The 21,555-nt window shown below is 32.8% G+C and overlaps 1 protein-coding gene and 1 pseudogene across 1 annotated transcript in view; both read right to left on the reverse strand.

The window, feature by feature from the left end:
• Positions 1-9,480, reverse strand: part of LOC117922033 (beta-amyrin synthase 1-like) — a 42,803-nt gene extending 33,323 nt beyond the window's left edge. Inside the window, exon 1 of the mRNA XM_034840012.1 lies at positions 9,295-9,480. The gene's annotated coding sequence lies outside the window, so the exon portion shown is untranslated. The remainder of the gene's footprint in view (positions 1-9,294) is intronic.
• The window catches only part of LOC117922022, a 68,794-nt pseudogene continuing 50,407 nt past the window's right edge, over positions 3,169-21,555 (reverse strand).

A 21,555-nucleotide genomic window follows, 5' to 3' on the forward strand; every position in this document is an offset into this window, starting at 1 on the left:
CCATTGTCTTGATTGTGTATTACTTATTTCTTTGGTATCCACAAATTTACAAATCAATTATCATAGTTGTCTCAACTCATTAGTAGAAACCTTTATTTAGGTCTTAGAGGGGTGCTATCGTATGATACATTCCCAATAGGTAACCTGACTCTTGGACTTAAACTTGGGTTTTCAAAGACACGTTTTTTCAAATAAAGAGTCACTCTTAGGGCTTTATTTCTTATTTTATTTTCCATTTTTTTAAAAATAAAATAAGTGGTGACTCCACCTTTTTAAAAAGTCAGTTTTTCACTAAAAAAAAACGAGTCATCATCAAGTGAGGACGCACATAAAAAATGTAGGTCCACAACAAAGCTATTCCAAAGGATCTTCCCTCTACCAGAATATTCATTCAAGGAGCCAATGGTTGTAGGAAGAGTGTAAATGTGAAAAGTGTTTTTTTTTTTGCTTGTCCCACATAGGAAAAAGAGGAACATCTTTAGTGGGTTTATTAACTAGCCCACTTTCCTTAGTCTAATGGGTTTGTGAAGAGGTGTGGGAGAGCCCCGCGTGCCCATGGGGCTCAAGCCCATTTGAGTGGGGCTTCGGGCTGGTTGGGTCAGAATTTCTTAATGTGCATCGCATTCGCACACGCATCCTACGTGCGCGCGATCTCGACTAATTTTTACAAAAATTCAAAATAAATTTTTTATTTTATTTTATTTTATTCTATTAGTCTTATATTTTTTGGAAGAGTCCTATTGCGATTGTGCTAGTGGAGTCTCATTCCACTTATAAGTAGAATCCCGTTCCACTTTGAGTCATGTTTTGATTACAAGTAGAGTCCCATTGGGACTGTGTTAGTGGCCTATAAAAGCAGGTCACCTTTCACTCTCTTAATACCAATTTTTAAGAGAGTTTTCAGAGAGCCTTTCATACATCCATCTAGAGGAATTTTTTTAGAACCTGAGTTGTACACGTCTCGCTTACAGAGTGCACCCAAGGTGAGATCTGGTTGTTGAATCCTGGAGGTAGACCACTGGTACCTAAGTGCACCGAGTTTGTCTTCGAGGAGTGATTCGTTCCCAATTGGTGTATCATGAGTTTGGTCCTCAAATGGAAGTAATCAACAAAATTTATAACCTATATCACCATGCACTAGGATAGCTTTAGCTAATATAGCATAGTGGCTCTAGGATCGTTCACTGGGAAGGGTTTTCAACTTACAACTGATACCAATTCAAAGTTGAATTGGTGCTTTTTCATTTCAAGGTTAGCTTAAGAAGAAAACATAAACTTTGGTTGAAAAAGGATATGTTTTAAGCTAACTAAAAAGAAAGTAATGGGAATTACTTATGAAGAAAAGCGTTCCTTGGAGTTTTAGGATCACTAGGAAGGCTTTTCATGCAAAAAACAAAGCTCCGGTCACTTGAATCTTTTCCTCGCATTAGAGAATTAACATATAGTTAATTCTCTAACCGTTGTTGTACAGATGTTTACCTTTAATGGATTTCAGCACTAATTCCCTCTCACTAATGCAACTTGCAATGGCTCGTGCCTCTCACCTAGCATTTGCCATTCAAGGTGATCATTAACCTTGGACTTTCTTTCTCAAGCTCGCAAGAGATAACTAATGGATGTCTCCTTAAAGTCCAAAAGCTTACCAAGTGTTGGCAATTCTAGAAAATCCTACCTTAAAGTCACCTTCCAAAGGCTCGCAAGAGATAAACTAGTGCATCTCCATGGACGGAGATCACTTGCCTTACCAAGTGTTGGCCTAGGTGAATTGAAGGCGTTTTAAGTTAACTAAAAACATAGAAATCATTAATGGGTCACACTTTCTCTTTATTAACAGCTGAAACAACAAAACTACCAATTCTTGCTTTCGGGGCCTTACCCGGCTACCTTAGCTCCAAGGAACTAAAAGCCTAGCCACTCATTCTCTGAGGAAACATCCTCAGAGCTTGTTTGGCTAGTAAGAAAATATAAATACAATCAAAACGAGTAGGTAAGGCAGAGCAAAGCTCTGTATTTTACTTTCTTTCAAAACTATACAAAAATTGTCTCTGAGAACAAGCTCTCCGACATATCTGTGATGAAAATTACAAAACAATATATATGAGGCTATTTACCCTTTGTTCTTGCTTAATAACTAAGGAATCCTATGATAGGTGGATTACAAGGAGAGAATGGGGATTTAGACATCAAATATCTAAAGCAAAAAATCTAAAAATGTCGGTCGCAAATATCGGGAAGTACTCAAGAGAATTTCGCAGCCGTGCAAGATGGCTGTGAAATTTTGCAACCTGAAGGACACCATTTCGCAGCCATCCTCTTGTGATTTCGCAACCAAACGCTGATTTCGCAACCTGCGAAATTGGCCTTCAGCTTGGTGTGATCGGCTTCCAATGGCCTAACTCCTTCATTTCAACTCCGAATCGCACACCGTTTGAAGCATTGGATTGCTGAATTCCCAAGCTTCGAAACGACATATAGTATGTATAAATTGAGCTCCAGGAAGTGCTCCAAAAGTGGCTGAAAGTTGCTGTCCTCTTGAATGCTTCATGTTAGATTTCTCTCTTTGCTTTCCCTCCTTGCATTCATGATTTGTTTATGGAAAAGGACTCTAAAGCTTCAAAGCTTTGGTTCTTCATGTTAATGAGCTTCCAGTTGCTTTGCCATGGATTCCAAAGAACTCTCCTCAATCTCGGATTGCTTTGGTGATCAAATTACTATCAAAAGCACCAAAACTTACACAATTTGATTAGAAATTATTGCAAAGGTCCTTAATATGTTAATTGAGTTAAAAGGTAATAACTACTACTTAAAAGTGTTTAAAAAAGTTAATTACAAGCTATCAAATAGCACTTTTTGAGTAGTAATCAAGGAGGGTGGATCTATTTCAAGGACAGTGTTTGTCACACTTCAGCCGATAGGTTTTTCTTACTATTCATTATGTTCTTTGTTGTGTCTTTTTGGCTAGTCCTTTGTTTCGATACTCTTAAACCAACAATGGCTAGATTATTTTCGCATAATCATTCAACTATTGTTTAACATATAAAATAGGAGAAGATTTATTCTTTCCATTTTTATCAGCACGATTCAATTGATTAGCTAAACTTAAGCAAAAGTAGTTGACTTGTCTTTCATTTTCTACCCATTTTTGTATATATATTCTGCACAATGATGTTCATTTAATAAGGGTTTGCTATTGTTTTATTCTCTTGCACAAACTATTCTTCAAAGTACTTAATTGTGGCATAGATAAACCTTTCATTTACTTGACATTACTTAAAGGCCTCAACGTTACTCAACATTATTTGAGCTTTTCTCCTACAGATGCTTCAACGGCATGGCAATGCAACCAGCCTTAAGGCAATGGCATCCACTTACATACTGTGCAAGAGCCCACAATGGAAAAGTATTCCTATAAGTTGCGTAGTGTAACATGCAGTTCTTATTGAAGGCTCCAGTGATTTCCTGCCATAGATAATTGATGATTAAATGGTTAGACTACCACCCAGTATATATAGTCAGCTACAAAAGAACATCATTTTCCATTGCCCAAAACCAAGTGAGCTACCTGTTGGGGAAAATCACCATCTTCCATTTGGGAATTAATCAACAGCTTTGCAGCCCTGTGAAGAGGTGTTGGGCCTCTCTCCGCCTGTTAGAAAGGAAAGGTAGACTCAAATATTTGGGGAGAAGCCATATTGTGAAAGTAATGTAGAAGACCAAGGTAAGCTTATTGATGATGGAACTGTAAAAACTAACCTGCCCAGAAGAAAGCAACCCCATCAGAGCCCACCCGGTTTGTACCAAATTTGACTTGTTTCCTTCAAGAGGTGTATATTTCTATACCACCAAGCACAAGGATTACTTGTTTTTGTCCATGTTTCTACCAGAAAACAGAGCAGTGGGTGGCATGTAAAAATTACCTTGTCCGGGCAAGAAGTAAAGTTCTCTCCCCAACCACCATCATCTCTTTGTGATTTGAGTAGAAACTCAACAGCTCTACCAATAGCAAGACAGTTGTGGTAAGTCTTGCCAGCAGCTGCTAGGCCCCCAAGTGCAAACCATGAGCCATAGGTGAAACATACTCCCCAATTGCCATACCTAGTGAAATGTTTCTTTGTTTAAATGGATCTGCACTGCATATATAAAAAAAGATTTCCCTAGTGAAATAATAATAGTGGAGTTGAGAAACATACCATGAGCCATCAGGCATTTGCATGTCTTCAATGTACTTAGCAGCATTTGTGATGAAATTGTCTATCTCCTTCTTCCTGTGTCCCGGGTATAACTTCTTAAACAAAACTAGAGCCTGAATGGCTGATGCAGTGCATTCAACATACCTGCATCACTGTTCTGTTAGTCTCCAAGGACGTTAAAGCTATCAAAGTTAGAAAAGAAAGCTGGTCTGTTATCAAGAATCTTACTCATGCTCGATGACAATGTCTGTAAAAAATTCAGTGGGGTTAAGTAGCTGAAAAGAGAAGAGATTGGCATTGATTTAGATTCAAAGAACACAAAGAGTGAGAAAAAGAGAGAGACAATGCAGAAATATTAAAGTTACTTAAACATGTTGAAGTAATTTACCTCCAACCATTCTGAAGCTCCTGCAGGCTCCCAGGCAGCTAAACCACCATTTTTACTCTACAGTGGTTTCAAAAATGGCAGTTATTGCTACTAAGAAGTTATGACCTATTTTGTGAAGGGGACAACCATGAAAATGGCATAAGGAAGATGATTCTCACTTGTAGAGAAAGCAGGATGTTGACAGAATCAAATAGTCGTTCAGGTTCCATCTTCATACCAACAATTTCTGGTGTCATCATTGAAAAGAGGAGACAACACTGTAACAGAGAGGGAACTTCAGTAAGAAACCCAGTAACTTTAGTTAATCTGCAAGCTCTGACTCAATTGAAGTGTTTGAGCAAAAAGAGTTACCTTCAAACCTTCTGCAGTGCAATCAGAAACTTGCCAACCATGATCCTGATCTGAGAATGTCCACGATCCCTTGGAAATGTGGCGGTACATGCTTTTAAAGTCACCAGAAGGATTGTCCTTGACCTTCAAGATTTCAGGCAGTATGAAGTAAATAGACCATGAGAAACCCAAGTAGATTCTGGTTGAAGTAAAGAAATAAACGATGGAATTCAAGATCAAACCTGAGATTCCTTTATGAATTCATGTCCTTTCTTGAGTGCAGGTCCAAGTTCATCAGTCATATTGCAAGCTAGCAGTGCTTGAAGGGCAAAACTAGTGTCCCACTCTTGACTACCAAAGCTCTGCAATAATCGACAATTTCAAAACCAATTAGGCAGGAAAGGGATAAAAGTAGCTTCAAACCATTTGCATACCTGAAAAATTTTAAGAAAAAGATCAACAGATATTATCTAATTTTCCTACAACTGTTTGGGAGATTAGTGATTGAACTTGTCATCTGACCTGCATCTTTATTCCATCTTCTGCAACCCATATATAATCTGGGATCCTAGCAAGGTGCTTCTTGAAATAATCCCCATTTGGATCTTCAACCCAACATGCGAGCATACACAATACCTGTTCAATTTAAGCGATATCAGTACCCCAAAGAAGTGACATATTGTCTGAATAGTCATTATCCATTACAGAAAAAATACCTTCTCCACACATCCAATGGTAATGTATCGACTGTTTTCATCTTCATAATGGATGTGTTTCATTGTTACTTCAAGAGCCTTCTTTCTCAACTTTTTGAAGGGCCAACGAGTAAGAAGAGGCTCGGTACATATGTACAAACTATCCCACATTAGATCTTGTATTAGGGGATGGGGGTAGTAGAGATCCTCCTGCAATATTAAACAATTTTAAATGTGTGTTTCATGCATGCGTAGCATATTCATAGGAAAAAGAAATTGTTTCCATAAAAAAATCAAAACTTACCTTTGCGCAAAGATGTCGTACTTTTTTCCAGTTGATTTCATTATAAGGTTGAAGGAAGAGCTCTTCTCTCAATTCTAGAACAAGAGGCGTGATTGGGCCAATGAATCGTTTACCATATAAGTATGACATGGGCATGTAAACCAACCGACAGTAGCACCACATTTTTACTGCATTTATGGACTCAAATTACAAGAAGCTCGACCAACGATTGGAAAATGAAAGGTAGACCAAAGTAGACATGGGAATGTCATTTCTTAAGGCTAATAAACCAGCTTTTGGCTTAAACATTTCAAGTCCGTGTGACCAATTCCAAGTTTTATGTAAGTAGACCCTAGGATGTAAAATGCATTAGTGCAGAAGTAGATGTGAAATTCAAGCACTTGAGTAGATGACTACAGCACAAACCTGGATGCATGGGAAGACGAGAAGGGAAGAGCCAAAACTCTGGGGGCATTGGGTTGCTTCCTGACCAGTCAAACAAGCCAAAAATCTACATGGAAGAAACAATATCATATAAGATTCAGTACATCACACAAGAATGCATTGTATAGGATGAATGTGAACTTGTGTTTCAAGTGGCCATACTGAAAGCCAAGTCTTTCCCCAAGAGGGAATGGATGTCACTCCACCACGATCAAGGATCCATTTACGCCCTCTTGCACAAGCATTTTCTCTACCACCATCGGGCCCTTCTCCAAGGATACGCATACAAATGTAGCTGAGTGTTGTACAAAACATGGTGCTGTGTCCCTCAATATGGAATCCCCACCCACCATCTTCATTCTGCAATGTACATAAGCCATTTTCATACTTCGAAGCTCCAAACCCATTTATGAGGTTAGGATGATGACTAGGTTCAAAATATATATACCTGATGACAATAAAGGTAGCGAAGAATTTCTTTACGATATTCTCCAGGGAATACAGTGTCAAGATGCCCTGTAATGTATAGACACATGACCTGCATTTTCCATGAAATTATTCCATTGAGAATGGATGTATACATGATTTTAAGGAGGGTGAGAGGGTGTTGAGTAGACTCACCAGGGGAGGAAGGAAATACAATGGGCCAGAATTTTCTGCAGGCCAATGGCCATCACTAGCCTGCAAGGCTGAAAAGAAATGTGCACCCCTTCTCAGTGCTATTGTGGCTGTCTCATATGTAATTTCTTCACTATCCCCAACCTTCATCTGTGGTATTGTTTGTTTGAAATTGTTCTCTCTCAAAAACTGCAGGTTTTTTTTTTTTTTGGCCAAATGAAATGGGAGTTAGTGAAGAACAAGTTCAAAAGAAAAGAAAAGGTAAATTAACCTCAATAGTAAACATCTATTCATACAATTGTTCCAAGCTAAATGGGATTATTAGAGTCAAGATAGGTGTAACAATTGTTAAAATGCATCCAAATCCTATAAACTTAATTTTTTAGGAAATTGGTTGTTCAACATAATATCAAAACTAGATTATACAATAGGTCTCACTCTCATTATTGAACTATTTGGTTGATGGTCTCTCAATCTAGGGCAAGACCCAAAATCACCTACATGTAGTCATGGTTTGAAATGTCGTGAGCTTACAGGGAATTGAACCCAAGCCAAAATGTTTGGGTTGAAACTTGGCTACCACTGGGCCAAGCTCACTTTTGTTAATATATATTCAATTTTGAATATGTTAAAGTTTATTATTAAAAAAATCTAATTAATTTACTATAAATTTTATTTAATTGTTTATAAAAGTATAATAACCAGCATTATAATTTTCTTAACAAGACTTTTTTATATCATTTATATGATAATTAAATATAAAAATACATATATATTAAACAAATCATATATGCGTCATAATTTATTTTACATTATTAAATGTATTTGAATTAAATAAATTATAATTTTAATATTAAATGTATCATCATATATCTCATTAATCTTATTTTAAAAAATTAATTACTATCACTTTACTTTTAAATTTTTTATATTTATCCTTTTAATTTTGAATCTTTTTATTTTAAAATATTAAAAATATAAATTTATTCAAAAAAAATACTAAAATATAAAAAAAAAATAATGAAGTTATAATATTTTATAAATTAAAATTAATTTGATAAGTTAAATAATAAATTATATATTAAGACTCGTATATCCTCGTTCACCAATATTTTTCTCCTTAACCATACATATGTTAATTACACTTACAAAATAACTTTAACATGTGTATTTTTATTTATTTTATCATGTTTTGGAGTTTTTCCAAATATTTTCATGAATTTTGAATAATTTTCATTTCATCAATATTTCTGTCAAACTATCAACCGATATTTCTCTAATATTTCCGATATATTCATAAAATCCAAGTATTAATATATCTGTATTTATTGATATTTCAAACCACGTTTATAGTATCCCTAATATATCTTCTGTTTCTTTTTTTTTTTCTTTTTTTTTCTCCTTTATGATATCATAGCCTCATTTGCTAGGAGCTGAACCTCATATGGTCTTCTTATGTGGTCACCTCATTTGATGGAGGTCAAGTGTTCACTAACATGTTCTTTTCCCAATTTATTAAAAAGTCTACGTGTAAGCCAAAAATAGGAGGCTACACATGCTGAGGAGCAGTACAGCTAGGAAATGAAGTGAAGGGGGGCAAAATATGAGAATATATATAGATATATATATATATCAGGGAGCAAAAATGAATAAAGTTAACATATAGCAAAGTGGTAGCGTCTTCTATTTTTTCCCTTTAAAAGTCAATTTTTTTGGCTTTGCCCCTATTCATGAGGGAGGGCATTAGAGTGCATAGAGAGAGTGCTACATATACATGAGCTCGCATATATTATGAGTACAAATCCTATAAATTTAAATTTTTAGGAAAATTGGTTGTGCAAGAACAATGACCAATTGATTTGTTTGGAGGTGAAAACAAGATTCTAAAGAGGACCCCATATCTTGCTCTTTCTTGGGTTCATTTTTTCATGCAAATCATCGCCTATAATCAGATGACAATAAGAAAAGCTATGTAGGACATGTATATTCAGTGTAAAACTGCAATCTAGGACGCAGATGACAGATCAATATCTGTTGTGATATCAAGACTTGAGATAGATGGGATCAAATCACCTGCATCCGCCAAAGGAGGTCGCTGCTGGGCTTAGCCTGATATCGGTTTTTCCAGAAGTTCTCACGAGCTGCTTCGACCTCAGCTCGCTCTTCTGGGGTTCCATAATCAGGATCAAACTCCCATATCTGTCTTCCCACGAAGTTGTTGGTGGTGTAGATGTAGGGATCATTGCCTCCATCTGCAACCTTGAGCCTCCACATTTTCTAACTCACCAAACTGAAGAGATATATCTCTATATATATCTAAGTTTACAAATATGTGTCTCCCAACACCTGCTGATCATCCAATCACCATAAAGGTAAAACAAACTTTTCTTCGCAATAAAATAAAATTAAAATGATACAGACCAAAGACAGAGAGACAGGTGCTGGGTGGGCAGAGAAGAGCGAAACTTCAGAACCTTGGAATGTTGAGTTCCAGGTGGGAATCACTCATTCATACAGAAGCACAACACCAAGTCGGTCACCAACCCCTGTCACTTCTATTAATTCTTTTTCCACCCACTTCAGTTTGTGGAAATTAGTGTAGAGTGAACCTTTTTGTACTTTCAAGTATTTTATAATTGATATATTTTTAAAAACAGTTAGACCATTAAATGCATTAGGTCTCATATCATTTTAGGTCACTTTCTACTATCAAACACATTAAATTCTTTTTTTTTTTCAAAATTCATGGATGATTTTATTCTTCAAAACAATGTCTCAAGACTCCCAAAGCACAACACTTTGATAAGAAATATTTGATTTTTTGTACAATTTATATTAAATTGGTTTCTAATATATTCCGCAGTCCATGATACATCAATTAGGTATATAGCATTTAAATTAGATTGTACTACCACATTACGTGTAGGAATATTAGTATATTAGCATATGTAGTTATGAGTAAGCCACGTTTTACCCATTTTTGCCTTACACATCCAACTGAAGTCTCAATCAAAGCCAAAAAAAAAACAAAAAGAAATAAATGACCTTTTGTGTTGTTGCCATAAGTTATAATTAGGGTGAACATGGATCTTTTTTTCAAAGTTGGGGACCTCCTTATTCCTAATTTCCTACTATAATTAGGCTTTTGATCAAATAATTCATTCTAAGAATGTATATGATAATATTCTCCTGTTTTTCCCTTATACAATAATCTTCCTTTTCAACCTTATGAACAAACAAGAAAATCACAAGCAACAATGATGCATCAACACTCTCTCAAAAAAGTTATTCAATGCAAGTCACATGCAAATAAGACAACACTCCCCAAACATGATATATCAAACATTGTATCAATATAAAAATTATTTTTCACATGCCCCTTGTCGTCAATCAACAACTAAAATATATCTTATTCTTTCAAAAATTCAATAGGCACACTTCAACTCATGCTCCAATTAATCCAATCACCAAGACATAATGAAAAATACCATAAACTCATGAAATGCTAATCAAAAGACAAGATAGAAAGGAGAGACAATGAAACCAATTTTTTTAACATGGAAAACCTCCGAAGAAATAAAAAACCACAGGCCTCAAGCAATCAAATAATCGACTATAAAAAAAATGGTTGAGTACATGGTTTTACCTAGCCCAAGTCTTTCATCCTCTCTCAAACCACTTGCCTAGAATCTTCAAGCTTCATCTACCACATTCTTTTTTAGGAAAACACTTGGAATCCACTCCAAGCTTTGATATTGGCCACTTCTTGAGTCCACACAAGAAGAATCTTGGGTTTTACCCAATAAGTTGGATATGAGAGCAATATGAGAGCTAGGATGAAGAACACAGTGAATCAACCCATTTGGAACAAAGATTTTTCACTTAAAAGCTGATTTTCAATTCAAACCCATAAATTTTCTCACAAGGCAAACACTCCCCAATTTAGTAAGAGAAACTTGAAGCTAAAAAACATAGGGTTTTTACTCTCATAGCTCTCTCTCCACATCTAGGAAAAAGGGCTTAAGTATCAGGGTTTTGAAACTCATCCAATGGTTGAGATTCGTTTGGAAAATCATGAAAATTTGCAGGTATGATCGAAATCTAGTCGATTGGACAAGATTGAAAAAATCTGGGTTCAAGATAAACTGTTACCATTTAGTTCAATCAATTAGAAATCGATCCAAATGTTTTAAACATAATGTTTTACACTTTTAAGCTTCAATTTCAGTTTCCAATACAAAGATAAAAATTTAAAATATGATCGATCATTGTTTGCCATCATCACCTCAAATGCACTTACCAATTCCTCTAACCATATTCAAACACAAACAATTTGGAAAACACAAGTGTCCAATAGAGGATTTGAAGAATATGATCTATGAGACACAATGGAAATTTTGACCCAAATTGTCAATACAGAAAATACACTTACACTCTTGTTCTTAATATTAATAATGTAAAGTTGGAATTTTTTAAAAAATATTTAGAAGTTAGTTTTTTTTAATGATTAATTGTTGGTTTATTTTCTATGATTCTCTTGTTCTTTATATTAATGATGTAAAGTTAGAATTTTTTAAAAATATTTAGAGGTTAGTTTTTCTGAATGATTAGTTGTTGGTTTATTTTCTATGATTATCTTATTTTTAATATTAATGATGTAAAAAAATTTAAATATTTAGAGGTTAGTTTTTTTTTTTTTTTAATGATGAGTTGGAGGTTTATTTTCCATGATCCTCTTGTTCTTGATACTAATGATTTAAAGTTGGAATTTTTTTTAACAAATATATAGAGGTTAGTTTTTCTGAATGATTAGTTGTTGGTTTATTTTTCAAGATTCTCTTGTTCTTAATATTAATGATGTAAAGTTGGAATTGTTTTTCAAATATTTAGAGGTTAGTTTTTTCTAAATGATTGGTTATTGGTTTATTTTTCAAGATTCTCTTGTTCTTATAATTAATAATATAAAGTTGAATTTTTTTTAAATATTTAGAGGTTAGTTTTTTGAATGATTAGTTGTTGGTTTATTTTCCATGACACTTGTTCTTAATATTAATGATCTAAAGTTAGAATTTATATATATATATATATATATATATATATATATATATATATATATATATATATATATTTAGAGACTAGTTTTTGAATGATTATGTTAATTTATATTCCACGATTCTCTTGTTTTTGACATTAATGATCTACTAAAGTTTTTTTTTTTTCAAAAAAATATTGAGATTAGTTTTTTTGAATGATTAATTGTTTGTTTATTTTCCACGATTCTCTTGTTCTTAATATTAATGACCTTCAATTAGATTTTTTTTCAAAAGACTTTTAGATGTTAGTTTTTGAACAATTCATTTTAATAGTGTAATTTTTTTAATCTTGTTCTTAGCATGGTTGATCTCTACTTAGAATTTTTAGATATTAGTTTTGAACAATTCTTGATAATAGTTTAATTTTTTAATCTTATTCTTGATATTGTTAATCTCTTGTTAATTTTTTTTTTTAATATTAGTTTTGAATAATTTTTTATCATAGTTGTTTTTTTTATGAATTTCATGTTCAAGAAATTAATAGTCTCTAGTTAGAATTTTTTGTTTAGATATTAGTTGTGAATAATTTTGGATCTTAGGTATTTTCTTTGAATCTTGTTCTTAGCATTGTAAATCTCTAGTTAGAATTTTTCTTTTTTATATTAGTTTTGAATAATATTTTTATCTTAATTGTTTTTTTTTTTATGAATCTCATGTTCTTGATATTAATAATATCTAATTAGAAATTTTTTTAGATATTAGTTGTGAATAATTTTGGATCTTAGTTATTTTCTTTGAATCTTGTTCTTAGCAGTGTTGATCTCAAATTAGAATTTTTAGATATTAGTTATGAATAATTTTTTTTTTATCATAATTATTTCTTTGAGAATCTCTTGTTCTTAATATTGTTAATCTCAAGTTAGAACTTTTAGATGTTAGTTGCGAATATTTTTTTAATCTTAGCTAATTTCTTTGAATCTTGTTCTTAGCATTAATGATCTCGAGGTAGTTTTTTTTTTGTTTAAAAAAAATATTTAGATGATAATTTTGATGATCTTAATTGTTAGTTTAAATTTATATATATACATAAATAACACATTTGCTATTAATTTATGAATTATGGTGATGGCACGAAATTGATATGTTTTTATTTATTGACCAATGTCTTTTAGAATTAGAGTTGGGCTTATTCTTTGTGGGCATATTCTCACTCAAGTTGGGCCCCTTCATTATACATGATAAGTGACTTAGGATTATTTAACTTGCTTTTTCCTTACTTTTGGTTTGCTTTGTGAATGTTTGTTGGTAATAATTATAGATGTTAAATTATATGTCATACTATATGTTCTTGGAGTTATTGTTGGTTGATATCTTGTGTGTTTTATTGCCTAGAAAAAAAATCACTTTCTTTTTTTGAAAAGAAATTCAATTCTAAAACTATTCTTGAAGAAAAATCATCTTAAGTAATTAAGATTCAAAAATCTCTTGCTTGAAAAGAAAAGGAAATGCAACCAATTTCAATCAGTAAACATCTTTTCATCATTTAAAAAAAATGAATTTCATTTTCTTGACACACGAATCCAAATTTACAATTCCAGATAAATATAGGATAATCCTTAGCTTTGATGAGTTCATAAATGTTCATATGAGGTCAAGGATGCATGGATTAGATTCATGTACAGTAAATAGGGACTTGGTGAGAGCCCTATATCTTTTCAATTCTCAAAAAACTTAATCCTATTGTTTAACAATTTCTGAACACTGATTTTAAAAAATTAAAAACCAATAGCTTAGGGTTTTTGTGATTTTTTTTTTTAATTTTATTTTATGCTTAGTACATTGGTTAGGTTCAATAGTCAGGGGCTATTTGGCTCAATTTAAATTTTTTCCTTATGCAATTTAATATTTCTACTTTTTTTTTTGTATAATAGACATCTTGATTGAATTATTTCAATTTTAGTAGAATTTTATCATGTTTTTAAATGGGCTAATAAAATTTATTTTTGTGTGCTATTAAAAGCTGCCATATTTCTAACCAATGTACTTGTGAATTAACTAGTATTAATTGGGGTATGGTTTGGGTAATTGACCAATTCGATTTTGTTCTAGACTCATACAGAAAGATTTTTAATTTTTATTTTGTTGAAATACCTTGTCTAACTATTTTATTTGGAATTATTTTACACATACCTCTATTTTGATCTATAGCTAAAATTTGAGTAGAGTGATTTGAATGTGATTTAATTTATCATTGCATGACATATGATTAAATTAATTTGGAAATTGTATTGTGTTCAAGACAAGTTGAAGGCAATGTTTATTTTTTATTTTGATGTTTTATCATTTCTAGGTATTTTATTTTGATTTATTTTATGCACACTCCTGTTATGCTTTGTTGCTGAATGTTTTATCTATTTTTTACAATTCAACTTTTTTATGCATATTTGTGAGTTTCTTTTTACCTTAATTTATGTCATAGACATGCTGCACACATTAGGTATATTTCAATTAATCTCATTTTTCTTTTTTTAGTATTTGATTTGAGTGTGTTTTACCTATGTATTTACGATTTATCCACTTTTACTTATGCATTGTCTTTACACTACACTTGATTTTCTGCTTTGAATTGATTCATGCTATGGATGATGTGAGATTTGACCATGATCGTTTATATTCATTGTCAAGAATTGCTGAGTTAACCCTTATTGTTTTATGAATGTGCTTAGCATGCTTCATGGTACACTCCTTTCCAATAGGGCTTAAAGAGGTGCTACCTTATGGTACCTTCCCGATAGGCAACCTAACCCTCGGACTTAGACTTGGATTTTCAAAGACACGCTTTTCCAAAAATAAGGAGTCATTTTTTTATTTCTTATTTTATTATCCCTTTCAAAAATAAATAAATAAATAAAGTGACAACTCCAATTTTATAAAAATTAAATTTTCACTAAGAAAAGAAATGTGAGTTAGTGAAGAACAAGTTTAAAAGAAAAGGAAAGGTAAATTAACCTCAATAGTAAGCATTTATTTATGCAATTGTCAAAGCTAAGAGAATCAAGATTGAGTTAACAATTGTTAAAGCGCATAATATATATTCAAACCCTCCAAACTTAACCTTTTAGGAAATTAGTTGTTCAACATGGTATCAAAGCTTAGTTTTGGAATTGGTATCACCTCTCATATTCGACAATCTAGTTTATGGTCTCTCAACCTATTTTCAAACTATTGGTCCTATGAGTAGGGAAGAACTTCTTGAGAAAATTGGCTTGCAAATCAGTCCAAGTTTGGATACTCCTTGGCCTTAAAGAATTAAGCCAAATCTTGGCCTTATCCTTCAATGTGGAAGGAAATAGCTTGAGCCTCATCAAGTCAATTGAAGCTCCTCCTTCTTGGAATGTATTACAAACCTCCTTGAATTCCTTAATATGCGAGTAGGGATTCTCACTTTCCATCCCATGGAAAGTAGGTAGGAGTGGCACAATGTGAGGTCGGATTACTAGCTGCTCAGTGGGAGGCACTATGCATGACGGTGCACTCATACGAGGTGGATGCATGCGGTCCCTCATGGATCGATATGCGTTGAAATTATCCTCTTGACCATGTTGGCTATTCTAAACTTCAGGTGGAACATACATGATGTTCAAGCACATTTCCAACTCAGTTTCTTGAGGAGTTTCAATCTTCACAAGTCTTCCCTCAATATCTCTTATCCAATAGGGCATGCACAACTAAAAATCACTGAAACAAAAACACAGAAAACAAAAGAAATACAATACTAGGAAAAAGTTAAGGTTAGTTAAAAACTAACTAAAAGATAAGCTAAAATAGAGACAAAGAAAAAGAATTAGTCAAAGAAAAATCACCAAACTTGTGATGAAGATCACAAGTATTCACCAAAAGTCATGTCAATGTACTTTGGCACCATCCCCGGCAACGACACCATTTGATCCGTCCCTATTGTAGTCATGCCATTTGATTCTGGCTCAGATGGGTGTTATCAACAAAATTTATAAAACCTAAATCACCTCACACTAAGGTAGCATAGCTCACATAGTATAGTGGCTCTATGATCGTCCACAAGGATGGGTTTTCATTGTACAGTTGACTTTAGTGAAGGAAATAAAATGGTGTTTTTCCTTATAACAATTAGCTTTTAAAGAAAATGGAATTGTGATTTCAAAGATTGATTTTAAGTTGAGCAAAAATAATAAGTGAAGTTAACTACAAAGAAAAGGTCTCTTGGAGCTTTAGGTCACTAGGATCGAGTTCCTTAGGCAAAAGGGGATATTTCGGATCTTCTCCTCCAAGGGAAAACAAAATGAGAAGGAAAGGCAGAGCAAAAAGCTCTCTGTATTTCTTGCTACGGGAATTTACAAGTGTTCAATGAATAACATCCCCCCCCCCTCTCTCTCTCCCTCTGGCTCTCTCCTTATATATGATGTTACTAAAAATATATATAAAAAGATATATAAGAAAATATCTAGGCTGGTTACAAGGAGAAACTAGGAAATTACACAAAATATCTAAAGATAAAAATCTAACGGAGTCGGTGCACAGGAAGATTTCGCATACCATGCGAAATTTGGCATGGTGTGCGAAATTTCGTACAACCATGCGAAAATGTTGATTGTTGGATTTCTTCCTTTGGTTTTCTTTCTTGCATCTCTGATTGGCTTGGCAAAGGGCTATGAAGTACTCCAAAGCTTGGATTCTTCATGTATTTTGGCTTTAACTTGCATTGCCATGGATTTCACCAAATTCTCCCTCATTCTTGGCTTGTTTCAATAATCAAATAACTAACAAAAACACCAAAACTTGCCAAAAACTGATTAGTAACTCTTGCTAGGTTCCTTAATGTGCCAATTGAGTTAAAAGGTATTAACTACTACTCAAAAGTATTTAAAACACTTAGTTTCAAGCTATAAATAGTACTTTTTGAGTAGTAATCAGTCACCTTTTGAAATACAACTGTTTTTTTTTTTTTATCTTTTCAAATATTACAAGTTTGCCAATTTAGGGGATAGCATGAGGAAAATCCCATTGTAGATGAAACAAAACCAATGATTTTATGAGGGATGTTAGGAGACTTATGATCAAGTGCATGATAGAAATATTTAGTGGGAAAAGTGTGTTTCCAATTAAGTGCCTTTCTAGGCATTTTTCTTTTTCAAAATAAAATTAAGTGAATATAGAAACAAAAAGAGGGCAACCCATATACAATTGATCGCATACAATTCACTTAAGAAGAAGAAAAAGATTGTACAAACCAAATTCCTACCTATCTCAACCCAACTTTCATATTATCTGCCAAGTCAAAAAAACACGTTACCAAGGTTTTTAAAAACAAACTTTTCACAACCAAATTAAACGGCTCTATTGCTTCAAATTTAATTAAGACTACACTTCACTCAAAAAGTATGAAAGAAAATGAGAGAGAAAGAATAATAGGGAAAACTAGAGGAAAAACAAGTAAAATAAAATATTTAAAAATAGGTTAAACCTCCATTTGAACCTTGAAAGTTTTAAGGGAAAGTTGGAGGAAAAAAACTAAAACAAAACATGGAGGAAAAGAAAAAGTGACTCGAAAAGTTTGAGGGAAAGTTGGAGAAAAAAAAAACATGGAGGAAAAGAAAAAGTGAATATATATATATATATATTGTTAGGATTAAAAGACCATAATCTTATTTTTCGAAAGCGATAATAAATCAAGGCAAAAAAATAAAATACACAAGATTTATAGAACCAGTTATGTCCACTTGTAGTCATTGCAGATTTCTACTATGATGAAAAGAGAGTACAAGAGAATCCTAAAACATTTCACCCTCTAGGTTTTTCTATTTCTCTCATTACCCCAAAATAAAATAAAATTCTCTCAAATTTGGCTAGCCTTAACATAATATAGATAGGATAATCAAATCACATGTATAAAATCCTCAAAATACCACAACTTAAAATATCATTACTATTAGGATAATAATTAGGCTCCAAACATCTATATATATATATATATATATATATATATATAAACTTTAAAATAAGTTCTATATTTTATTTATTTTCATACTTTCCATTAAGTTATAAGGAATGTGGACTCTTTCCTATATATTTTTCCTTTCCCCAATACTTTTTATCATCCAAAAGAGAACCTTAATAATTTTGTTTTAAACATATTTCTCCAATCGTTTCTCATCTTTTCTCGTCTAGGTAACCATATAAAAGAGGTTTTTTATTTCTTTCTACTCTTTTTCCTTTTAATAGTACTTTCTCTAATCTAAACAAGGCCCAGAGACACAAATGGTTGGATTAAATTCCTTACCTATGATCAAGTTTTGCATAGTGAAATATGTGCTTCTAATTAGAAGGAATTCTACAATATTGCATTCTAGCTTGCCAATCTCCCAAGATGGGTATACTAGCCAGCTTACCAATTCTAAAGGATGGGCATGCTAGTTTCCTAGAGTTATAAATTATGCATGTGTTGACTCTTCTTCTCTCCAGCCACTTTCTTGAGCTTACTGTTAGGAATGGACTCTTAAGACCTATTCCATTTTTATTTGTAAGCTGGCAAAATTGATGATTTAGGTCACTGCAGTACTCCTACTAGAAATGGATAAAACTTTCCAATTACATAAACAAAATCATATGATATGTAACACATTAGTTATGTAGTAGAACCTTACAATCAAGCTTTGTTACCCAAAGATGATCTCAATATTTTGCACTATTTTGCACTGAGGTGATGATAAAAATGAGATTTAATGAGAACAAAATATATAAAATAGAAGTCACTAACCCTACTTTCATATATATCAAAATTAATAAATTTCAAATTTAACCTTGTCAGTTCATTACCTAATATTTTAAGTTTTTTAGGTTAATCAATGACTCAACATTCTACTAGAGAAGTTCTACTTTTTATTGATCTAAATTTGAATATTTATTTTTCAGTTATTTATGTTTTGTGTAATCTTTACCAAGTAGTTATATTAGAGCAATTATAATATATAACAATATAATTATTATTAATATTAATTTGATATATATTTTATGTTTGTTACCTAATATCTTAAGTTTCTAGGTTAATCACTAGCTTAGAATAAGGCAGTGTTTGTTTTGTGGCTAAATAGAAAAGGTCAAAATATTTGGTTTTTTTCATTCAACTAAAAGTAATTCTATTGACATCAACCACTATGATTAAAGTGAATTTGTTATTAATAGTTTTAATGTAGTTATATTGGTTAATATTAACAGGTTGCCTTTAGCTTAAAAAAATGTTAGAAAATTGGTGAATGAAAAGAACATGTCTAATGAAGTAGACACAACCTTTGGAGGGGACACAACACTTGGTTTAAAAGGATATAAATAGGAGATTTCCCTCTTTATATCAGTTTAAGAGTTGTATGCTGAAAGACAAACACCATTTACTATTGTAATCAAGAATAGGGTGCCAAAATTCTGTCTTTAGGACATTGCAATTTGCAAGTCTCTAAACAAACAAATCTCTTTTTACTTCCATTTGAATTTTTCTTATTTCTTCTTTTGAATTATTGCAGGTTTGTTCCATCATCACCCCAACAATCTAAAGACAAAATTTTATTTAGTGATCATGGAACAAACATTCAAGTCAAACTCCACCTTACCAAACACGAAAGTCCCTATTCCTATTAAGGCAGGAACACACCATGAAAAACCAGAGAAATTCAATGGAGATGACTTTAAAAGGTGGCAACAAAAAATGCTCTTTTATCTCACCACCCTCAACCTTGTTCATGTCTTGAAGAGGAATTCCCCAAAGCACCAGAACAACCAACAAATGAGACATTCAATGTTATAGAGGCCTGGAAGCATTCGGACTTCTTATGTAGAAAGTACATTCTCAATGGCCTGGTTAACCCCCTTTACAATGTCTACTCTTCATTCACTACAACAAGAGGATTGTGGGAGGCACTTGAGAAGAAGTACAAGACTGAAGATGCTGGAACAAAAAAAAAAATTATTGTTGGTAAATTTTTAGATTTCAAAATGATTGATTCTATTACTGTTATTAACCAAGTTGAAGAACTTCAAATCCTCATCAATAAAATCCATGTTGAGGGAATGATGATCAATGAAGCATTTCAAGTTGCTTCCATCATTGAAAAGTTGTCTCCTTCATGGAAGGACTTCAAGAACTATCTAAAACATAAACGCAAGGAATTGTCGATGGAGGATTTGATAGTAAGGCTTAGGATTGAAGAAGACAACAGAAAGAATGACAAATCTGTTGGCATGTCATTCATAGAAGCCAAGGCTCATATTGTGGAAGGAGAGTGCTCCAAGAAGAGGAAACTTTCCTTCAACAATGGAAAGAGGAAGAAACCTGCCAACAACAATCCTGATAATAAGAATATCAAAGGGGCTTGTTGGGTTTGTGGAAAATCCGACCATCATGCCAAGAATTGATGACACAAAAATGATGAGAAGAAACCTGAAAGAAATGGAAAAGCTAGTCAAGCAAACATGGCAGAATCTGAAAATTTTGTTGCTGTAATCCTAGAGTCAAAGGTTGTGATGGACTCTAAGGATTGGTGGATTGATTTTGGACCCACTAGACACATTTGTGGTGATAGAAATTCCTTTTTGAATTTCCAGAAGATTGAAAGTGGAGAAAAACTCTACATGGGAAAAGCTTCTTCATCTATGGTGGAAGGTAAGGGTGATGTAGTTTTGAATCTCACTTCAGGGAAGAAACTCACCTTGATGGATGTCCTCTTTGTACCTAAATTAGGAAGAACCTTGTATCTGCTTCTCTTCTTAGTAAGAAGAGATTTAAACTTGTATTTGAGAGTGACAAACTTATGTTGACTAAGGGTGGAACCTTTGTGGGAAAGGGATACATGAGTGAGGGCTTGTTCAAACTCAAGTTTAAACAAGTTAATTATCGTTATGTCTTTATGTCAATGTAATTTCTTCAACTATCAATAAAGGCTTTATGTCTTCTGCTTACATTGTTGAGTCTTGTGAATTATGGCATTCTTAGTTGGGACATGTTAATTATCGTTCCATGTATAAGATGGAAAACTTAGGTTTATTGCCTAAATTTGGTATTAATAAAACACATAAGTGTGAAATATGTGTTGAATCAAAGTTTTCAAGAAAGCCATTTAAATCAACTGAAAGATCTAGTGAACTACTTGAATTAGTTCATAATGATCTTTATGATTTGAAAATGACTCCAACTAGAGGTGGTAGAAAATATTTTATAACTTTTATTGATGACTATAGCAGATTTTGCTATGTTTATTTGTTACATAGCAAAGATGAAACCATTTATGTCTTTAAGATATACAAGAATGAGGTTGAAAATCAAAAGAATAAGACTTTGAAAATGCTAAGGTCCGATAGAGGAGAAGAGTACAAGTCTATAGCTCTCTCTAAATTTTGTGCATTATATGGTATAGTACATCAAACTACAGCACCATATACACCACAAAAAAATGGTATTGCTGAAAGAAAGAACCGAACACTTAAGGACATGGTTAATTCTATATTAAATAGTTTAGGGTTACCGCACTACATGTGGGGGGAAGCATTG

This window comes from Vitis riparia, chromosome 9 (assembly GCF_004353265.1).
Source record: "Vitis riparia cultivar Riparia Gloire de Montpellier isolate 1030 chromosome 9, EGFV_Vit.rip_1.0, whole genome shotgun sequence".
Lineage (NCBI taxonomy): Eukaryota > Viridiplantae > Streptophyta > Magnoliopsida > Vitales > Vitaceae > Vitis > Vitis riparia.